At 52.7% G+C, this 18,414-nt stretch overlaps 1 pseudogene; it reads right to left on the bottom strand.

Moving 5' to 3' along the window:
• The window catches only part of LOC134408718 (DNA polymerase epsilon catalytic subunit A-like), a 37,834-nt pseudogene extending 23,161 nt beyond the window's left edge, over positions 1 to 14,673 (bottom strand).
• Between the last annotated feature and the right edge of the window lie 3,741 nt (positions 14,674 to 18,414).

The raw sequence follows: 18,414 nt of genomic DNA, 5'->3' as shown, positions 1-18,414 counted from the left end.
AACGCTGTTCCACCAAGGGTGAGCTATTCCACCTGCTCCCCTCCCCCCATCTGGAGACTTTAAAAGCAAGGCTGGAGCTGAAGGTTGGGAGGCGCTGCTTGAAGGGGAGAAACGCTGTTCCACCAAGGGTGAGCTATTCCACCTGCTCCCCTCCCCCCCACCTGGAGACTTTAAAAGCAAAGCTGGAGCTGAAGGTTGGGAGGCGCTGCTTCAAGGGGAGAAACGCTGTTCCACCAAGGGTGAGCTATTCCACCTGCTCCCCTCCCCCCCACCTGGAGACTTTAAAAGCAAGGCTGGAGCTGATGGTTGGGAGGCGCTCCTTCAAGGGGAGAAACGCTGTTCCACCAAGGGTGAGCTATTCCACCTGCTCCCCTCCCCCCCACCTGGAGACTTTAAAAGCAAGGCTGGAGCTGAAGGTTGGGAGGCGCTGCTTCAAGGGGAGAAACGCTGTTCCACCAAGGGTGAGCTATTCCACCTGCTCCCCTCCCCCCCCCACTTGGAGACTTTAAAAGCAAGGCTGGAGCTGAAGGTTGCGAGGCGCTGCTTCAAGGGGAAGAAACGCTGTTCCACCAAGGGTGAGCTATTCCACCTGCTCCCCTCCCCCCCACCTGGAGACTTTAAAAGCAAGGCTGGAGCTGATGGTTGGGAGGCGCTGCTTCAAGGGGAGAAAGGCTGTTCCACCAAGGGTGAGCTATTCCACCTGCTCCCCTCCCCCCCACCTGGAGACTTTAAAAGCAAGGCTGGAGCTGATGGTTGGGAGGCGCTGCTTCAAGGGAAGAAACGCTGTTCCACCAAGGGTGAGCTATTCCACCTGCTCCCCTCCCCCCCACCTGGAGACTTTAAAAGCAAGGCTGGAGCTGAAGGTTGGGAGGCGCTGCTTCAAGGGAAGAAACGCTTTTCCACCAAGGGTGAGCTATTCCACCTGCTCCCCTCCCCCCCACCTGGAGACTTTAAAAGCAAAGCTGGAGCTGAAGGTTGGGAGGCGCTGCTTCAAGGGGAGAAACGCTGTTCCACCAAGGGTGAGCTATTCCACCTGCTCCCCCCCCACCTGGAGACTTTAAAAGCAAGGCTGGAGCTGAAGGTTGGGAGGTGCTGCTTCGGGGGAGAAACGCTGTTCCACCAAGGGTGAACTATTCCACCTGCTCCCCTCCCCCCCCACCTGGAGACTTTAAAAGCAAGGCTGGAGCTGAAGGTTGGGAGGCGCTGCTTCAAGGGGAGAAACGCTGTTCCACCAAGGGTGAGCTATTCCACCTGCTCCCCTCCCCCCCACCTGGAGACTTTAAAAGCAAGGCTGGAGCTGAAGGTTGGGAGGCGCTGCTTGAAGGGGAGAAAGGCTGTTCCACCAAGGGTGAGCTATTCCACCTGCTCCCCTCCCCCCCACCTGGAGACTTTAAAAGCAAGGCTGGAGCTGAAGGTTGGGAGGCGCTGCTTCAAGGGGAGAAACGCTGTTCCACCAAGGGTGAGCTATTCCACCTGCTCCCCTCCCCCCACCTGGAGACTTTAAAAGCAAGGCTGGAGCTGAAGGTTGGGAGGCGCTGCTTCGAGGGAAGAAACGCTGTTCCACCAAGGGTGAGCTATTCCACCTGCTCCCCTCCCCCACCCCACCTGGAGACTTTAAAAGCAAGGCTGGAGCTGAAGATTGGGAGGCGCTGCTTCAAGGGAAGAAACGCTGTTCCACCAAGGGTGAGCTATTCCACCTGCTCCCCTCCCCCCACCTGGAGACTTTAAAAGCAAGGCTGGAGCTGAAGGTTGGGAGGCGCTGCTTCAAGGGAAGAAACGCTGTTCCACCAAGGGTGAGCTATTCCACCTGCTCCCCTCCCCCCCCCACCTGGAGACTTTAAAAGCAAGGCTGGAGCTGAAGGTTGGGAGGCGCTGCTTGAAGGGGAGAAACGCTGTTCCACCAAGGGTGAGCTATTCCACCTGCTCCCCTCCCCCCCCATCTGGAGACTTTAAAAGCAAGGCTGGAGCTGAAGGTTGGGAGGCGCTGCTTGAAGGGGAGAAACGCTGTTCCACCAAGGGTGAGCTATTCCACCTGCTCCCCTCCCCCCCACCTGGAGACTTTAAAAGCAAGGCTGGAGCTGAAGGTTGGGAGGCGCTGCTTCAAGGGGAGAAACGCTGTTCCACCAAGGGTGAGCTATTCCACCTGCTCCCCTCCCCCCCCACCTGGAGACTTTAAAAGCAAGGCTGGAGCTGAAGGTTGGGAGGCGCTGCTTCAAGGGAAGAAACGCTATTCCACCAAGGGTGAGCTATTCCACCTGCTCCCCTCCCCCCCACCTGGAGACTTTAAATGCAAGGCTGGAGCTGAAGGTTGGGAGGCGCTGCTTCAAGGGAAGAAACGTTGTTCCACCAAGGGTGAGCTATTCCACCTGCTCCCCTCCCCCCACCTGGAGACTTTAAAAGCAAGGCTGGAGCTGAAGGTTGGGAGGCGCTGCTTCAAGTGGAGAAACGCTGTTCCACCAAGGGTGAGCTATTCCACCTGCTCCCCTCCCCCCCACCTGGAGACTTTAAAAGCAAGGCTGGAGCTGATGGTTGGGAGGCGCTGCTTCAAGGGGAGAAAGGCTGTTCCACCAAGGGTGAGCTATTCCACCTGCTCCCCTCCCCCCCACCTGGAGACTTTAAAAGCAAGGCTGGAGCTGAAGGTTGGGAGGCGCTGCTTCAAGGGGAGAAACGCTGTTCCACCAAGGGTGAGCTATTCCACCTGCTCCCCTCCCCCCCACCTGGAGACTTTAAATGCAAGGCTGGAGCTGAAGGTTGGGAGGCGCTGCTTCAAGGGAAGAAACGTTGTTCTACCAAGGGTGAGCTATTCCACCTGCTCCCCTCCCCCCCACCTGGAGACTTTAAAAGCAAGGCTGGAGCTGAAGGTTGGGAGGCGCTGCTTCAAGGGGAGAAAGGCTGTTCCACCAAGGGTGAGCTATTCCACCTGCTCCCCTCCCCCCCACCTGGAGACTTTAAAAGCAAGGCTGGAGCTGAAGGTTGGGAAGCGCTGCTTCAAGGGGAGAAAGGCTGTTCCACCAAGGGTGAGCTATTCCACCTGCTCCCCTCCCCCCCACCTGGAGACTTTAAAAGCAAGGCTGGAGCTGATGGTTGGGAGGCGCTGCTTCAAGGGGAGAAAGGCTGTTCCACCAAGGGTGAGCTATTCCACCTGCTCCCCTCCCCCCCACCTGGAGACTTTAAAAGCAAGGCTGGAGCTGATGGTTGGGAGGCGCTGCTTCAAGGGAAGAAACGCTGTTCTACCAAGGGTGAGCTATTCCACCTGCTCCCCTCCCCCCCACCTGGAGACTTTAAAAGCAAGGCTGGAGCTGAAGGTTGGGAGGCGCTGCTTCAAGGGGAGAAATGCTGTTCCACCAAGGGTGAGCTATTCCACCTGCTCCCCTCCCCCCCACCTGGAGACTTTAAAAGCAAGGCTGGAGCTGAAGGTTGGGAGGCGCTGCTTCAAGGGGAGAAACGCTGTTCCACCAAGGATGAGCTATTCCACCTGCTCCCCTCCCCCCCACCTGGAGACTTTAAAAGCAAGGCTGGAGCTGAAGGTTGGGAGGCGCTGCTTCAAGGGAAGAAACGTTGTTCCACCAAGGGTGAGCTATTCCACCTGCTCCCCTCCCCCCCACCTGGAGACTTTAAAAGCAAGGCTGGAGCTGAAGGTTGGGAGGCGCTGCTTCAAGGGGAGAAAGGCTGTTCCACCAAGGGTGAGCTATTCCACCTGCTCCCCTCCCCCCCACCTGGAGACTTTAAAAGCAAGGCTGGAGCTGATGGTTGGGAGGCGCTGCTTGAAGGGGAGAAACGCTGTTCCACCAAGGGTGAGCTATTCCACCTGCTCCCCTCCCCCCCACCTGGAGACTTTAAAAGCAAGGCTGGAGCTGAAGGTTGGGAGGCGCTGCTTCAAGGGGAGAAACGCTGTTCCACCAAGGGTGAGCTATTCCACCTGCTCTCCTCCCCCCCACCTGGAGACTTTAAAAGCAAGGCTGGAGCTGATGGTTGGGAGGTGCTCCTTCAAGGGGAGAAACGCTGTTCCACCAAGGGTGAGCTATTCCACCTGCTCCCCTCCCCCCCACCTGGAGACTTTAAAAGCAAAGCTGGAGCTGAAGGATGGGAGGCGCTGCTTCAAGGGAAGAAACGCTGTTCCACCAAGGGTGAGCTATTCCACCTGCTCCCCTCCCCCCTCCCACCTGGAGACTTTAAAAGCAAGGCTGGAGCTGAAGGTTGGGAGGCGCTGCTTCAAGGGGAGAAACGCTGTTCCACCAAGGGTGAGCTATTCCACCTGCTCCCCTCCCCCCCCGCCTGGAGACTTTAAAAGCAAGGCTGGAGCTGAAGGTTGGGAGGCGCTGCTTCAAGGGGAGAAACGCTGTTCCACCAAGGGTGAGCTATTCCACCTGCTCCCCTCCCCCCCACCTGGAGACTTTAAAAGCAAGGCTGGAGCTGATGGTTGGGAGGCGCTGCTTCAAGGGGAGAAACGCTGTTCCACCAAGGGTGAGCTATTCCACCTGCTCCCCTCCCCCCCACCTGGAGACTTTAAAAGCAAGGCTCAAGCTGAAGGTTGGGAGGCGCTGCTTCAAGGGGAGAAACGCTGTTCCACCAAGGGTGAGCTATTCCACCTGCTCCCCTCCCCCCACCTGGAGACTTTAAAAGCAAGGCTGGAGCTGAAGGTTGGGAGGCGCTGCTTCAAGGGGAAGAAACGCTGTTCCACCAAGGGTGAGCTATTCCACCTGCTCCCCTCCCCCCCCACCTGGAGACTTTAAAAGCAAGGCTGGAGCTGAAGGTTGGGAGGCGCTGCTTCAAGGGGAGAAACGCTGTTCCACCAAGGGTGAGCTATTCCACCTGCTCCCCTCCCCCCCCCCCACTTGGAGACTTTAAAAGCAAGGCTGGAGCTGAAGGTTGGGAGGCACTGCTTGAAGGGAAGAAACGCTGTTCCACCAAGGATGAGCTATTCCACCTGCTCCCCTCCCCCCCCCACCTGGAGACTTTAAAAGCAAGGCTGGAGCTGAAGGTTGGGAGGCGCTGCTTGAAGGGGAGAAACGCTGTTCCACCAAGGGTGAGCTATTCCACCTGCTCCCCTCCCCCCCACCTGGAGACTTTAAAAGCAAGACTGGAGCTGAAGGTTGGGAGGCGCTGCTTGAAGGGGAGAAACGCTGTTCCACCAAGGGTGAGCTATTCCACCTGCTCCCCTCCCCCCCATCTGGAGACTTTAAAAGCAAGGCTGGAGCTGAAGGTTGGGAGGCGCTGCTTGAAGGGGAGAAACGCTGTTCCACCAAGGGTGAGCTATTCCACCTGCTCCCCTCCCCCCCACCTGGAGACTTTAAAAGCAAAGCTGGAGCTGAAGGTTGGGAGGCGCTGCTTCAAGGGGAGAAACGCTGTTCCACCAAGGGTGAGCTATTCCACCTGCTCCCCTCCCCCCCACCTGGAGACTTTAAAAGCAAGGCTGGAGCTGATGGTTGGGAGGCGCTCCTTCAAGGAGAGAAACGCTGTTCCACCAAGGGTGAGCTATTCCACCTGCTCCCCTCCCCCCCACCTGGAGACTTTAAAAGCAAGGCTGGAGCTGAAGGTTGGGAGGCGCTGCTTCAAGGGGAGAAACGCTGTTCCACCAAGGGTGAGCTATTCCACCTGCTCCCCTCCCCCCCCCCACTTGGAGACTTTAAAAGCAAGGCTGGAGCTGAAGGTTGCGAGGCGCTGCTTCAAGGGGAAGAAACGCTGTTCCACCAAGGGTGAGCTATTCCACCTGCTCCCCTCCCCCCCCACCTGGAGACTTTAAAAGCAAGGCTGGAGCTGATGGTTGGGAGGCGCTGCTTCAAGGGAAGAAACGCTGTTCTACCAAGGGTGAGCTATTCCACCTGCTCCCCTCCCCCCCACCTGGAGACTTTAAAAGCAAGGCTGGAGCTGAAGGTTGGGAGGCGCTGCTTCAAGGGGAGAAATGCTGTTCCACCAAGGGTGAGCTATTCCACCTGCTCCCCTCCCCCCCACCTGGAGACTTTAAAAGCAAGGCTGGAGCTGAAGGTTGGGAGGCGCTGCTTCAAGGGGAGAAACGCTGTTCCACCAAGGATGAGCTATTCCACCTGCTCCCCTCCCCCCCACCTGGAGACTTTAAAAGCAAGGCTGGAGCTGAAGGTTGGGAGGCGCTGCTTCAAGGGAAGAAACGTTGTTCCACCAAGGGTGAGCTATTCCACCTGCTCCCCTCCCCCCCACCTGGAGACTTTAAAAGCAAGGCTGGAGCTGAAGGTTGGGAGGCGCTGCTTCAAGGGGAGAAAGGCTGTTCCACCAAGGGTGAGCTATTCCACCTGCTCCCCTCCCCCCCACCTGGAGACTTTAAAAGCAAGGCTGGAGCTGATGGTTGGGAGGCGCTGCTTGAAGGGGAGAAACGCTGTTCCACCAAGGGTGAGCTATTCCACCTGCTCCCCTCCCCCCCACCTGGAGACTTTAAAAGCAAGGCTGGAGCTGAAGGTTGGGAGGCGCTGCTTCAAGGGGAGAAACGCTGTTCCACCAAGGGTGAGCTATTCCACCTGCTCTCCTCCCCCCCACCTGGAGACTTTAAAAGCAAGGCTGGAGCTGATGGTTGGGAGGTGCTCCTTCAAGGGGAGAAACGCTGTTCCACCAAGGGTGAGCTATTCCACCTGCTCCCCTCCCCCCCACCTGGAGACTTTAAAAGCAAAGCTGGAGCTGAAGGATGGGAGGCGCTGCTTCAAGGGAAGAAACGCTGTTCCACCAAGGGTGAGCTATTCCACCTGCTCCCCTCCCCCCCCCCACCTGGAGACTTTAAAAGCAAGGCTGGAGCTGAAGGTTGGGAGGCGCTGCTTCAAGGGGAGAAACGCTGTTCCACCAAGGGTGAGCTATTCCACCTGCTCCCCTCCCCCCCCGCCTGGAGACTTTAAAAGCAAGGCTGGAGCTGAAGGTTGGGAGGCGCTGCTTCAAGGGGAGAAACGCTGTTCCACCAAGGGTGAGCTATTCCACCTGCTCCCCTCCCCCCCACCTGGAGACTTTAAAAGCAAGGCTGGAGCTGATGGTTGGGAGGCGCTGCTTCAAGGGGAGAAACGCTGTTCCACCAAGGGTGAGCTATTCCACCTGCTCCCCTCCCCCCCACCTGGAGACTTTAAAAGCAAGGCTCAAGCTGAAGGTTGGGAGGCGCTGCTTCAAGGGGAGAAACGCTGTTCCACCAAGGGTGAGCTATTCCACCTGCTCCCCTCCCCCCACCTGGAGACTTTAAAAGCAAGGCTGGAGCTGAAGGTTGGGAGGCGCTGCTTCAAGGGGAAGAAACGCTGTTCCACCAAGGGTGAGCTATTCCACCTGCTCCCCTCCCCCCCCCCACTTGGAGACTTTAAAAGCAAGGCTGGAGCTGAAGGTTGGGAGGCACTGCTTGAAGGGAAGAAACGCTGTTCCACCAAGGATGAGCTATTCCACCTGCTCCCCTCCCCCCCCCCACCTGGAGACTTTAAAAGCAAGGCTGGAGCTGAAGGTTGGGAGGCGCTGCTTGAAGGGGAGAAACGCTGTTCCACCAAGGGTGAGCTATTCCACCTGCTCCCCTCCCCCCCACCTGGAGACTTTAAAAGCAAGACTGGAGCTGAAGGTTGGGAGGCGCTGCTTGAAGGGGAGAAACGCTGTTCCACCAAGGGTGAGCTATTCCACCTGCTCCCCTCCCCCCCATCTGGAGACTTTAAAAGCAAGGCTGGAGCTGAAGGTTGGGAGGCGCTGCTTGAAGGGGAGAAACGCTGTTCCACCAAGGGTGAGCTATTCCACCTGCTCCCCTCCCCCCCACCTGGAGACTTTAAAAGCAAAGCTGGAGCTGAAGGTTGGGAGGCGCTGCTTCAAGGGGAGAAACGCTGTTCCACCAAGGGTGAGCTATTCCACCTGCTCCCCTCCCCCCCACCTGGAGACTTTAAAAGCAAGGCTGGAGCTGATGGTTGGGAGGCGCTCCTTCAAGGAGAGAAACGCTGTTCCACCAAGGGTGAGCTATTCCACCTGCTCCCCTCCCCCCCACCTGGAGACTTTAAAAGCAAGGCTGGAGCTGAAGGTTGGGAGGCGCTGCTTCAAGGGGAGAAACGCTGTTCCACCAAGGGTGAGCTATTCCACCTGCTCCCCTCCCCCCCCCCCCACTTGGAGACTTTAAAAGCAAGGCTGGAGCTGAAGGTTGCGAGGCGCTGCTTCAAGGGGAAGAAACGCTGTTCCACCAAGGGTGAGCTATTCCACCTGCTCCCCTCCCCCCCCACCTGGAGACTTTAAAAGCAAGGCTGGAGCTGAAGGTTGGGAGGCGCTGCTTCAAGGGGAGAAACGCTGTTCCACCAAGGGTGAGCTATTCCACCTGCTCCCCTCCCCCCTCCACTTGGAGACTTTAAAAGCAAGGCTGGAGCTGAAGGTTGGGAGGCACTGCTTGAAGGGAAGAAACGCTGTTCCACCAAGGATGAGCTATTCCACCTGCTCCCCTCCCCCCCCCACCTGGAGACTTTAAAAGCAAGGCTGGAGCTGAAGGTTGGGAGGCGCTGCTTGAAGGGGAGAAACGCTGTTCCACCAAGGGTGAGCTATTCCACCTGCTCCCCTCCCCCCCACCTGGAGACTTTAAAAGCAAGGCTGGAGCTGAAGGTTGGGAGGCGCTGCTTGAAGGGGAGAAACGCTGTTCCACCAAGGGTGAGCTATTCCACCTGCTCCCCTCCCCCCCATCTGGAGACTTTAAAAGCAAGGCTGGAGCTGAAGGTTGGGAGGCGCTGCTTGAAGGGGAGAAACGCTGTTCCACCAAGGGTGAGCTATTCCACCTGCTCCCCTCCCCCCCACCTGGAGACTTTAAAAGCAAAGCTGGAGCTGAAGGTTGGGAGGCGCTGCTTCAAGGGGAGAAACGCTGTTCCACCAAGGGTGAGCTATTCCACCTGCTCCCCTCCCCCCCACCTGGAGACTTTAAAAGCAAGGCTGGAGCTGATGGTTGGGAGGCGCTCCTTCAAGGGGAGAAACGCTGTTCCACCAAGGGTGAGCTATTCCACCTGCTCCCCTCCCCCCCACCTGGAGACTTTAAAAGCAAGGCTGGAGCTGAAGGTTGGGAGGCGCTGCTTCAAGGGGAGAAACGCTGTTCCACCAAGGGTGAGCTATTCCACCTGCTCCCCTCCCCCCCCACCTGGAGACTTTAAAAGCAAGGCTGGAGCTGAAGGTTGGGAGGCGCTGCTTCAAGGGGAGAAACGCTGTTCCACCAAGGGTGAGCTATTCCACCTGCTCCCCTCCCCCCCCCACCTGGAGACTTTAAAAGCAAGGCTGGAGCTGAAGGTTGGGAGGCGCTGCTTCAAGGGGAGAAACGCTGTTCCACCAAGGGTGAGCTATTCCACCTGCTCCCCTCCCCCCCACCTGGTGACTTTAAAAGCAAGGCTGGAGCTGAAGGTTGGGAGGCGCTGCTTCAAGGGAAGAAACGCTGTTCCACCAACGGTGAGCTATTCCACCTGCTCCCCTCCCCCCCACCTGGAGACTTTAAAAGCAAGGCTGGAGCTGAAGGTTGGGAGGCGCTGCTTCAAGGGAAGAAACGCTGTTCCACCAAGGGTGAGCTATTCCACCTGCTCCCCTCCCCCCCCCCGGAGACTTTAAAAGCAAGGCTGGAGCTGAAGGTTGGGAGGCGCTGCTTGAAGGGGAGAAACGCTGTTCCAACCAAGCTTTCTTTTCTTTTTATCTTATCTGGTTTGTTTTGCTGTGAACTTGTATTTAGTATATTTTTGAGTATTATTGTGATGTTGTTGATTAGTATATTGTTAAATATTGTTGTAGTTCTAATTTTTGTAAACCGCCCAGAGAGCTTCGGCTATTGGGCGGTATAAAAATGCAATAAATGAAATGAAATGTAAATAGGAACGGGACAATTTAGTCCTGTATCTTATAAATATATGTTGTCTAGCCTCCTCGACGTTGTGGCATAGAGGAGGGCAGCTTCCATGATTGTTGTGCTTTGCGCAGCAGCACAGGCAAATATGGAATAGCCACTGGGGTTGATGACCCACAGTATACATCATCGTAAACTGGGTCATTAATTTTCTCTATAGGTTGGGATATTTGAGCCCCTAGGGACCTTGCCATTCTTTTTACCTGATCAGTAAAGTGTGCTAAGTCCTCTGAAGGGGACACCACGTCTACAGTGACCACGAGGTCATCTGGTGGTAATGTATCTTGTGAGGAGTCCGATTGGTAATCCTCCTCCGATGGAACATCCAGTCCCATGTCTGATGTAGGCAACGTTTGTAATGCTTCCGACGGTACCGAAGCGGTTGGTACTGCGGTTTGCGATGGTTGCGGAGCGCACTTCGGTACCGATGGTAGAGGCAGCGGTGGCATGGCCAAGACATCCTCTGGGAGGGGTGGAGGGAAGATCGCTTTGAAGGGTGGTTGGCGGAAACGCGGGTACAGCTCGTGTTGCCGTTCCTACGGATACTGATAATAGTAATCTTGGTGCCTTCTGTGTCTCCAATCCTCGTAATAATACGGAGGATACTAGGGAGGTTGCCAATCAGCGTAATAGTCCCACATTCTTGGAGGGGACAGATGTCGCTCGTCATAGGTCATATATTGAGGACCTGAATGAGCTAAAGCCGGTGAATGACCCCGGTCGCATCTGTAAGGAGGTGTATGTCAGTATCGATAGCCTTTGGTATCGACCGGCGGTTGCTGGTGAGGCGTGTGTCGGTATCGATAGCCTTCGGTATCGACCGGCGTTTGCTGGGGCACTTGTCGGTACCGATGTCCGTCGGTATCGATGGGCTGTGGTTCCTCTCGGTACCGAGGGGAACTGGGACCCTGATCAGGTACGGTATTATCCAGGGAGGAACCTCTAATTTCGCCTTCCGAAATCGATGCTCTTACGCTGGGATCATCTGTCGGTACCGTGATGATCTGCAGCGGAGAAAGTATCGGTGAGCCAATACCGTGCCCTGCTTGGGGCAGAGACCGGTGGTGCGGATGGTGTTGCCCATCTCGGTATCGAAAATGGTCTCGGTAGCGATAGCCTCGGTATCGGGCTTATCGGTTCCAGAGGAGACCTTTGCAATGAAAGGCTTGACATCGGGCTCCTGTGCCCTGTCAGATGCCTTGGTACCGAAGTGCTTGGTACCGGGCTCCTCGGTACCAACGAAGTCGGTTTCAACGGTTTTTTCTTCCCATTTTTCGTCTTAAGTTTGCTCTTTTCTTTCTGGGGTTGTCAGCCCCAGAATGCTCTCTCACTCTCTTAGAAATCTTCTTTGCCGCCTTTGTTGATGCGGACTGAGAGGAGGAAGGGGGAACCGATAAGGCTTCACTCCGCACGGGAGGTTGGGGCATAGACTCCATTATAATAGGAGATTTGGAGCGTCGAGATCCTCTCGGTACCTCCACTACCTCCAACGCCTTTTTTCAGAACAACGCCCGAAGGCGGTCTGATCGGTTTTTTTCTCGCTTGCCTCGAGAATTTTAGACAAAACACACAAGATTCCACAATGTGTGTCCCCCAAGCAAAGCAAACAAAGGGAATGTCCGTCAGATAGCGTGATCTTCAGCCCCCAAAGGGGCACTTCTTGAAGAGGCCTTGATGTGCCATAAGCCACAAGGCTAACTAACAACAAAAGAATTCTTCTTTCTTTTTTTTTAATATATATATATATATATATATATATATATATATATAATAACTAAATAGAAAAGATTAGAAAACTGGAGAGAAAAGACAAGAAGGAAAATAGAATATTTTCAGCTGAGGTAAAGTATACCACACACGAGAAGTCTCCACAAGCTGTTGACCCTACAGGCGGTTGAAGAGAACTGAGGGGATTAGGCGGGAACCCCTGAGCATGCTCAGTGGACGGTGGGGGAGGGGTTCCCGCCTAAAACGTTTTCAGCTATAGAAGTTTCCGAAGCTGGCCCTGCGCAGGCGCAGAGCCCATATGTGTGATGCACAGAGACCACGAAGAAGAACCTCAGATTATCAGTGGTGTCAGACAACCTCTTGTGAGCTTCCCAGAGTCATCTAGCTGGACTAGACACAATGCTGCCCTAGAAGGACCCACCTTGCTCTGATTCTTCAAAAGCAGTTCTTATGTTCTTTCTACCCCAAAAATTCTAAGCATGCCCTTTTCATTGGAGGGTTATGCTGGCTGGAAATCATGGGCCAACTTGGATTCTGTCGTACCCATTTGCTTTGGGTTTATTACTTATTTATTCGATTGATAACCCGTCCTTTGTCCAAGGAACCCAAGATGGCTAACAACATGTATAAGAACAATACACCATTAAAATAACACTCCTGAAATCACAAATATGTCATAACATACATTAAAATCATCAAAACACACAGACAGAACCCTTGACAGCAGCATGGTGGGGGAGCGAAATCTCTACCAGAAGGGAGTACCACAGCTGGGGTGCCACCACTGAGAAGATCCTGCCACATGTGGGCTCCCCACGGGCCACGTTCCTCAAGGGCACCTCAAGCAAATACTCCCTGGACGATCTTAAATTCCATTTAGTTGGTAGTGGGGAAAGTGGTTTTTGAAATACCTGAGCCATTACGGGATTTGTACTAGCACCAGCATCCTGGATTAGGTCTACTAGCTCGCTGGCAGCCAAGCACAGGTTTGGCAAACACAGGGGCATTTTCTCATGAATCCCCACATTAAAGGACGAGTGACTTAACTAGCAAGAGAGGCCTACTTCAAGGGCTGGGCTGAGCTGGCAGGAGAGCTCGCCCCAAAGCTCTTACCATCTTAAACCGGCAGGGGATGTCACTTCCAAAGACCCCAGACTCCAGTGCCTCCACATGGCCCCCCACGTACGTCTCCGAGTCAAGCAAGTGCCCATCCTCAGTCAGCTTGTTGAACTCCTCCTCTTGCTTGTTGGGGAAGACGATGTTGGCGTGATAGGCCTGGACCATGAGCAGCACCTCACACAGAGTCCCTAAGCCCTTCCGGAGCACCTGCAGGGAGAGAAACATAGGCCTGGGATACGGGAAAAACGACAGCATCCTACAGGTGAATGTTGAATCCGCAGGGTCTGATGAAGTGACTACATACCGAGTCAGGCCACCTACATTAGCATTGGTTACTCTGACAGTGGCTGCTTCCAAGGTGTCAGACAGACCATCCCTAGCTGTTTGAGATACTTTTTCTAGAAAAGCAAGCAATCGAACCTTCAATCTTCTGCATGCAAAAATGGTTCTCTAGGAGCCTTACAATTTTTCAGTTTCTGAACCAATGGCCTCTCCGCTTTGACTGTGTATCTGTATTTGAGGAGGGGAGGGGTCTGCATGGCTGTTAAGACCTGAGTATGCAGAGGATCTTGAACGAGTGACCTGAGGAATACCAGGAAGGGTTTCGGCCCATGCACTGCCATCCGGCTGAAGGACAGAACTGCAGGAAGATCACCACACTAGCCAAGGAAGCCTCATTGCACCGAGAGACTACAGTGGTTCAGGTAATACTTCCTGATCTCTGTAAAAACTCCTGGGTCAAGCAGGCTGGCTGCTCTATTCTGGAGAATCTGAGCAACTAGAAGACCTGCTCTTGCTGGCTAGAGACCACCTGCCTGCCCACTGCCTCTGCTTTTGCCTAGCTCTGCTTTCAGCTTCAGAGCTCTGCCTTGGTCCGACAATGGCATCTTATCCCGTGAATCGACATGGGCCATGATCCCCTGGGAAGGAGATATGCAGGAGCACCACTGAGTTCCCATCCATTTCAGTGGGCTTAAGCAGAAGAACTTCCCACTACATGATACCTATGAGTCAGCTCTATTAGTCTACCACCTTAAACAGTGCCCCAAATCTGCTGCCTGAGGCAGCCACCTCACCTTCCTACGTGGCAAGGGCTGCTCCTCTATCACATGACAACCCAAGAGCCACTAAGAGCCATTTCAAACATATGGCAAGTTGCCTGCACAAAGGCCATAGAAACCACACAGGCACCATTGTGACATATGCCGTTTCTATGGCGCCGTTTCTTACACGCGAGAACTTTCTGGGCAGGATGGGTCAGGGCTGAAACAGCTTAAACTCAGAGCTGCAGGGCAGGACATCAAGAGACTGGCACAAGGCAGGGGAACGGGATAGTTACGCTACAGCCAAGGGCTCAGCTAGCTCAGCTGAAGTTCTCCTTCGTGGGAAGGCCAATCGCTCCCTGCCATAGCAAGCCTGAAACTCCACCAGACTCACCTCGTCAGGCTCCATTGGGATGATGGTGCACAAGGCAAAGATGAAAGGGTGCACGTACTTCATGTACATGTAGTAGGTAGCAACAGCATCGGACACCGAGTAGGTGGCCAGAGTCTGGACAGGAAGAAAGAGAATGGAACCAGTTTCACTCTCCTAGGGCCTGGTCCCCTGAATCCTGAATATTTGGGTGCAGAGAGGTAATTCTAATTAACAACCCCTCCCAGCCCAACAAAAAGATCTGGGTATTGTAGGCCCAAAGACTAGCTAAGCCTTCCGTTTTATTAGCAGCACTGTCAACAAAAGGCCTGGGTGGATCCTTGGCCACGTGCTTCCACACCAAGATGTTAGCAGAGGTGGTGATTTTATTCCAGGGGGTGAGGGGAGGTTTCAGAGCTTAGGAAACAGTTTCTGAACTGAAGGCTAATTTTACAGCATTTTTGACCTCGTTTTGGGGGCATGTGTGGTGCAAGTCAGACCAAAGCATGATAAGGTGGAGCAGTTTGGTGCATGCTACGCTATATACATACACTGTTGCCCTGTGCCTTGCTGCGGTCTGGCATCTAGTCTGCCAGGCCACAGAGCAGCAGCACACCGTGAGAGGCAGGTGAGAGCCAAGATAGGACCATGCCATAGCCAGACCCCAAACTCCTGTCCAGATGTTCCACAATCCCCTTGCCTGCCCATGGCAGACATGCTACCCTGCCCCCAGATGTCTTGGCTTACAACTCCCATGATCCTTCACAATTAGTTATGCTGGCTAGGGCTGATGGGAGTTGTAGGCCAAAAACATCTGGATAGCCACTAGTTGCCCACCTCTGAGGCACTTAACAAAAATAGATGACCAAGAAATCCTCAGGAAGCAACACTTCCTGACATGCAGAGATCTAGCATTATGTAGCACAGCCAGACCCTACAACTGGAACAAACAAAGCATCTCTCCAATGGTCTGGGAGCAACAGATATATAGAGGCAAAGAGACAGAAACTGAGGCTGAGCGCTGACCAACAGAAGCCACCTCCCGCCACGGACCCCACTCAGAGCTTCCTTATTTCTAAGCCTAAAGCAGAAATTGCCCCAACCTTTTTGCTATAGCTAGAAATTAGGTTGTATTTTAAATTAAACCTAAATTGTTCTAGATTCTGCAGGAGTGCCAGAAAGCATTAACAGTCACATCTCCAAGCAATCCATGTGGATACACTGAGAAGCTTTGTATTCACCTTGGCTGTCCTTTTGGAACCCAATCTCCTGCTGCATATTCATCCCGTGAGCTGCGGCTCTGGTTTCCACAAAGGGCCTGGAGACAGATGGATCATTCAGCCAGGACCACCCGAGAGTCTTAGCAGCTCTCACTCCTTAGGCGCTACCACCTCTCCAAACCAGATGCCTTCCAGATGTGATGAACTGCAACTCGCATCATTCCCAGCCAGCATGGCCGTTGAGAATGATGGGAGTCGCAAAGGCACCAGGCTGGGGGAAGACTGCCTTACAAGGAGGATTCCAAAACTAAGCATTGCAAGGGGGGACCTGAAACAAAACCAACGTTCTTGATTTGACCGATATTATTACTGTTAGCTGCTTGGAGCATCAATTTTGGTATTATAAATTTAATACATTACATAACATCAAACGTTGCAGTATGGAATGCTCCAGGTTGGGCTTCCAACCAGCCCTGCCCACTCCTAGGATACTCCATTCCATTCCATCCCTCACTCCGAGCTGTCAGTCAGAATTTCGTGGCCACTGAGAAGCAGCTCCTGCCAGTGGTGGGTGGGGCAAAAGGGGAGGAGCCCAAACGCCCAAACAAAACAAACCCAGCATATTTTAGCTTAAACCTCCTCCTGGCAGTAGCTAAGCCGGAGGAAGGGAATTTCAACCTTTTAGAATGGGGAAAGCGTGAAAAGCCAGGAAAGAACCAAACTATGGGTTGCTGGGGAAACAGAGAAGGGGGCCTGGGAAGGGGCTGTGGACTTCTGGGGAACTCCTTAGGACTGGATTCGGAGCCCCAGAGGAGCCTGAACATCCTTGACGTATAGGATAAAGCAGAATGTATACCACGTGGCTGCTAGAACAGGTTTCTTTGCAAGAACGGATTTGGATACACATTTCTCCACAATGAAATCTGCAGGGTTTGGTTTGATTTGGGGAGAGTGTGTGTGCGTGTGCGCATGTGTGTGTATTGTGGGGTTCAAAAGACCCAAGTCCGCTCAATTCTCACCAGTCAAAGAAGTCTCCGTTGTAAGTCACCATGATAGTTGGCTTGGTTTCCTGAACATGTTCAAACCACCGCTGGACAAGATGGGCCTGAGATGAGAGAAAAGTTGACTCCATGGGCAATTATCGCCACTGAATGACACCCTTGTGTTAATTCCTGCTATGCCCAGAAACCTAGGAACCACATGTGCAAGCTAAACCAAACACAGGAACAAACATCTCACATCCTGAACCCAGATAAGGAAAAGTGCATTTATCCGTGCGTTTTGCATGGCTTCCTTGAAACAGGTTATTATTGTTTTCATACAGGCCCCGTTCAGAAGACACCTTAAACCAAGGCTTTTAACCACGGTCAATACTGGATACCTTCAAGGAAGTTGCTGGTCTGGAGGTCAATTATGACAAATCTGATTTGCTCTGTGTTAATATCCCTTTGGCTGAACAGAAAAATATTCAACAAATTTCAAAAGTCACTTTAAGATTTGGCAGTTTAAAATACTTAGGCATTCAGATCACTAAGGAAATCAAACAACTGCGTATACGCAATTTTGATCCTTTATAGAATGCGCTAAGAAAAGATATGACACTGTGGAAGAAACTTAAATTATCTTGGCTAGGGAGGAATGCAGCCCTGCAAATGACTTTGTTGCCTAAACTGTCTTTTTTATTTCATACCCTGCCAGTAGAGATTCCTGGAAATGAGTTCAAACGTTGGCAACAAGCTCTATCCACATTCAGTGGAGGGGGCAAGCGCATCCGTGTCAATCAAGCGACACTATTCCGACCAACTAAACTAGGGGGGTTTGGTGTCCCAAATCTTAGGCTGTACCATGATGCTTTTCAATTGAGGCAACTACTCAAAATAATTAGAAATGAGACAGCAATCCCGTGGGTGTCAATTGAAAGCGCCCCCTGCATCCCTACGATCAGGGCGATCCCATTCCTTCCAACACTGAAAAAACATATTCAAACAATTAATAACCCATTTTTGAAAGCAAATTTAAAGGTATGGGCAAAGTGGGCAAAATGGTTTGCACCATCCCCTTCCCCTCTAACCCCGATTTTCGACCACCCCCGATTCAGAGATCAATTTAAGTATAGACAATTTGCAGGTTGGGAAGAAAAAGGTTTTTTTCCATATTCGTGATCTCTTTATACAAGGAAAAATCATATCAATGCAACAATTAGAGGCAAAACTGAGCCCACTCCCTTGTACCTGGCTCCAAAAACTGCAAATAGTCTCTTTTGCAAATGCTCTATATCAATTCCATAACATTCCACGCTCGCTTACTATATTTGAGAAAGCTTGCCTGACTTATTCTAGAAAGATTAAAGGGGGAGCTTCTCAACATGATGTTGAATTGTCAATTCCCAGATAAGAGAGGGTTAAAAATGATTTGGGAACATGATCTGTGCACCAGTTTCACTGAAGGTGAATGGAAAAGCTTGTGGCAATCAGCACCATATAAAACAATATCAGCAAAAGTTAAAGAGCTCACTCTGAAAATCACTCACAGGTGGTATATCACCCCTGTTAAACTGCACCATATTAGTGGTAATATATCCCCACTCTGTTGGCGTGGTTGCTCAGTTCCTGGCATCTTTGGTGGGAATGTCAACAGGTCAAAACTTTTTGGTCAAGGGTTTTCCAAACCATTACAAACATTATTCATGTTGAAGTAGAAACTGACCTAGCACTGGCTCTACTTTCTATTTTTAGGAATGCCAATAGAAACATTATTCCCAAAGCCTTGGTCACCCATTTGCTGGTTGCAGCCAGGTGGGAAATTGCCCAATTCTGGAAAAGCGGCTGAGCTTTTGACCATCAACGCTGGTTTGATAAGATTTGGAAACTAGCTTTAAATGATAAATTGACACAACATAGCAGGTTAGCAAGAGGAGAAATAACATCAGACACATTTGTGGAAACCTGGCTGGACTTTTTCACATTTATTAATATGAATCCTGGCGAACCTAGACCCCCAATGACTCAGGAATCCTTTTGGTCAGAGGTTGTTTTATGATGATTTTAATTTTTGTGAACCGCCCAGAGAGCTTCGGCTATTGGGCGGTATAAAAATGTAATAAAT

The sequence above is a fragment of the Elgaria multicarinata genome, chromosome 14 (genome assembly GCF_023053635.1).
Source record: "Elgaria multicarinata webbii isolate HBS135686 ecotype San Diego chromosome 14, rElgMul1.1.pri, whole genome shotgun sequence".
Classification (NCBI taxonomy): Eukaryota; Metazoa; Chordata; class Lepidosauria; order Squamata; family Anguidae; genus Elgaria; species Elgaria multicarinata.
Note: the sequence above shows the minus strand (reverse complement) of the source record. Positions and strands in the feature narration are given on the sequence as shown.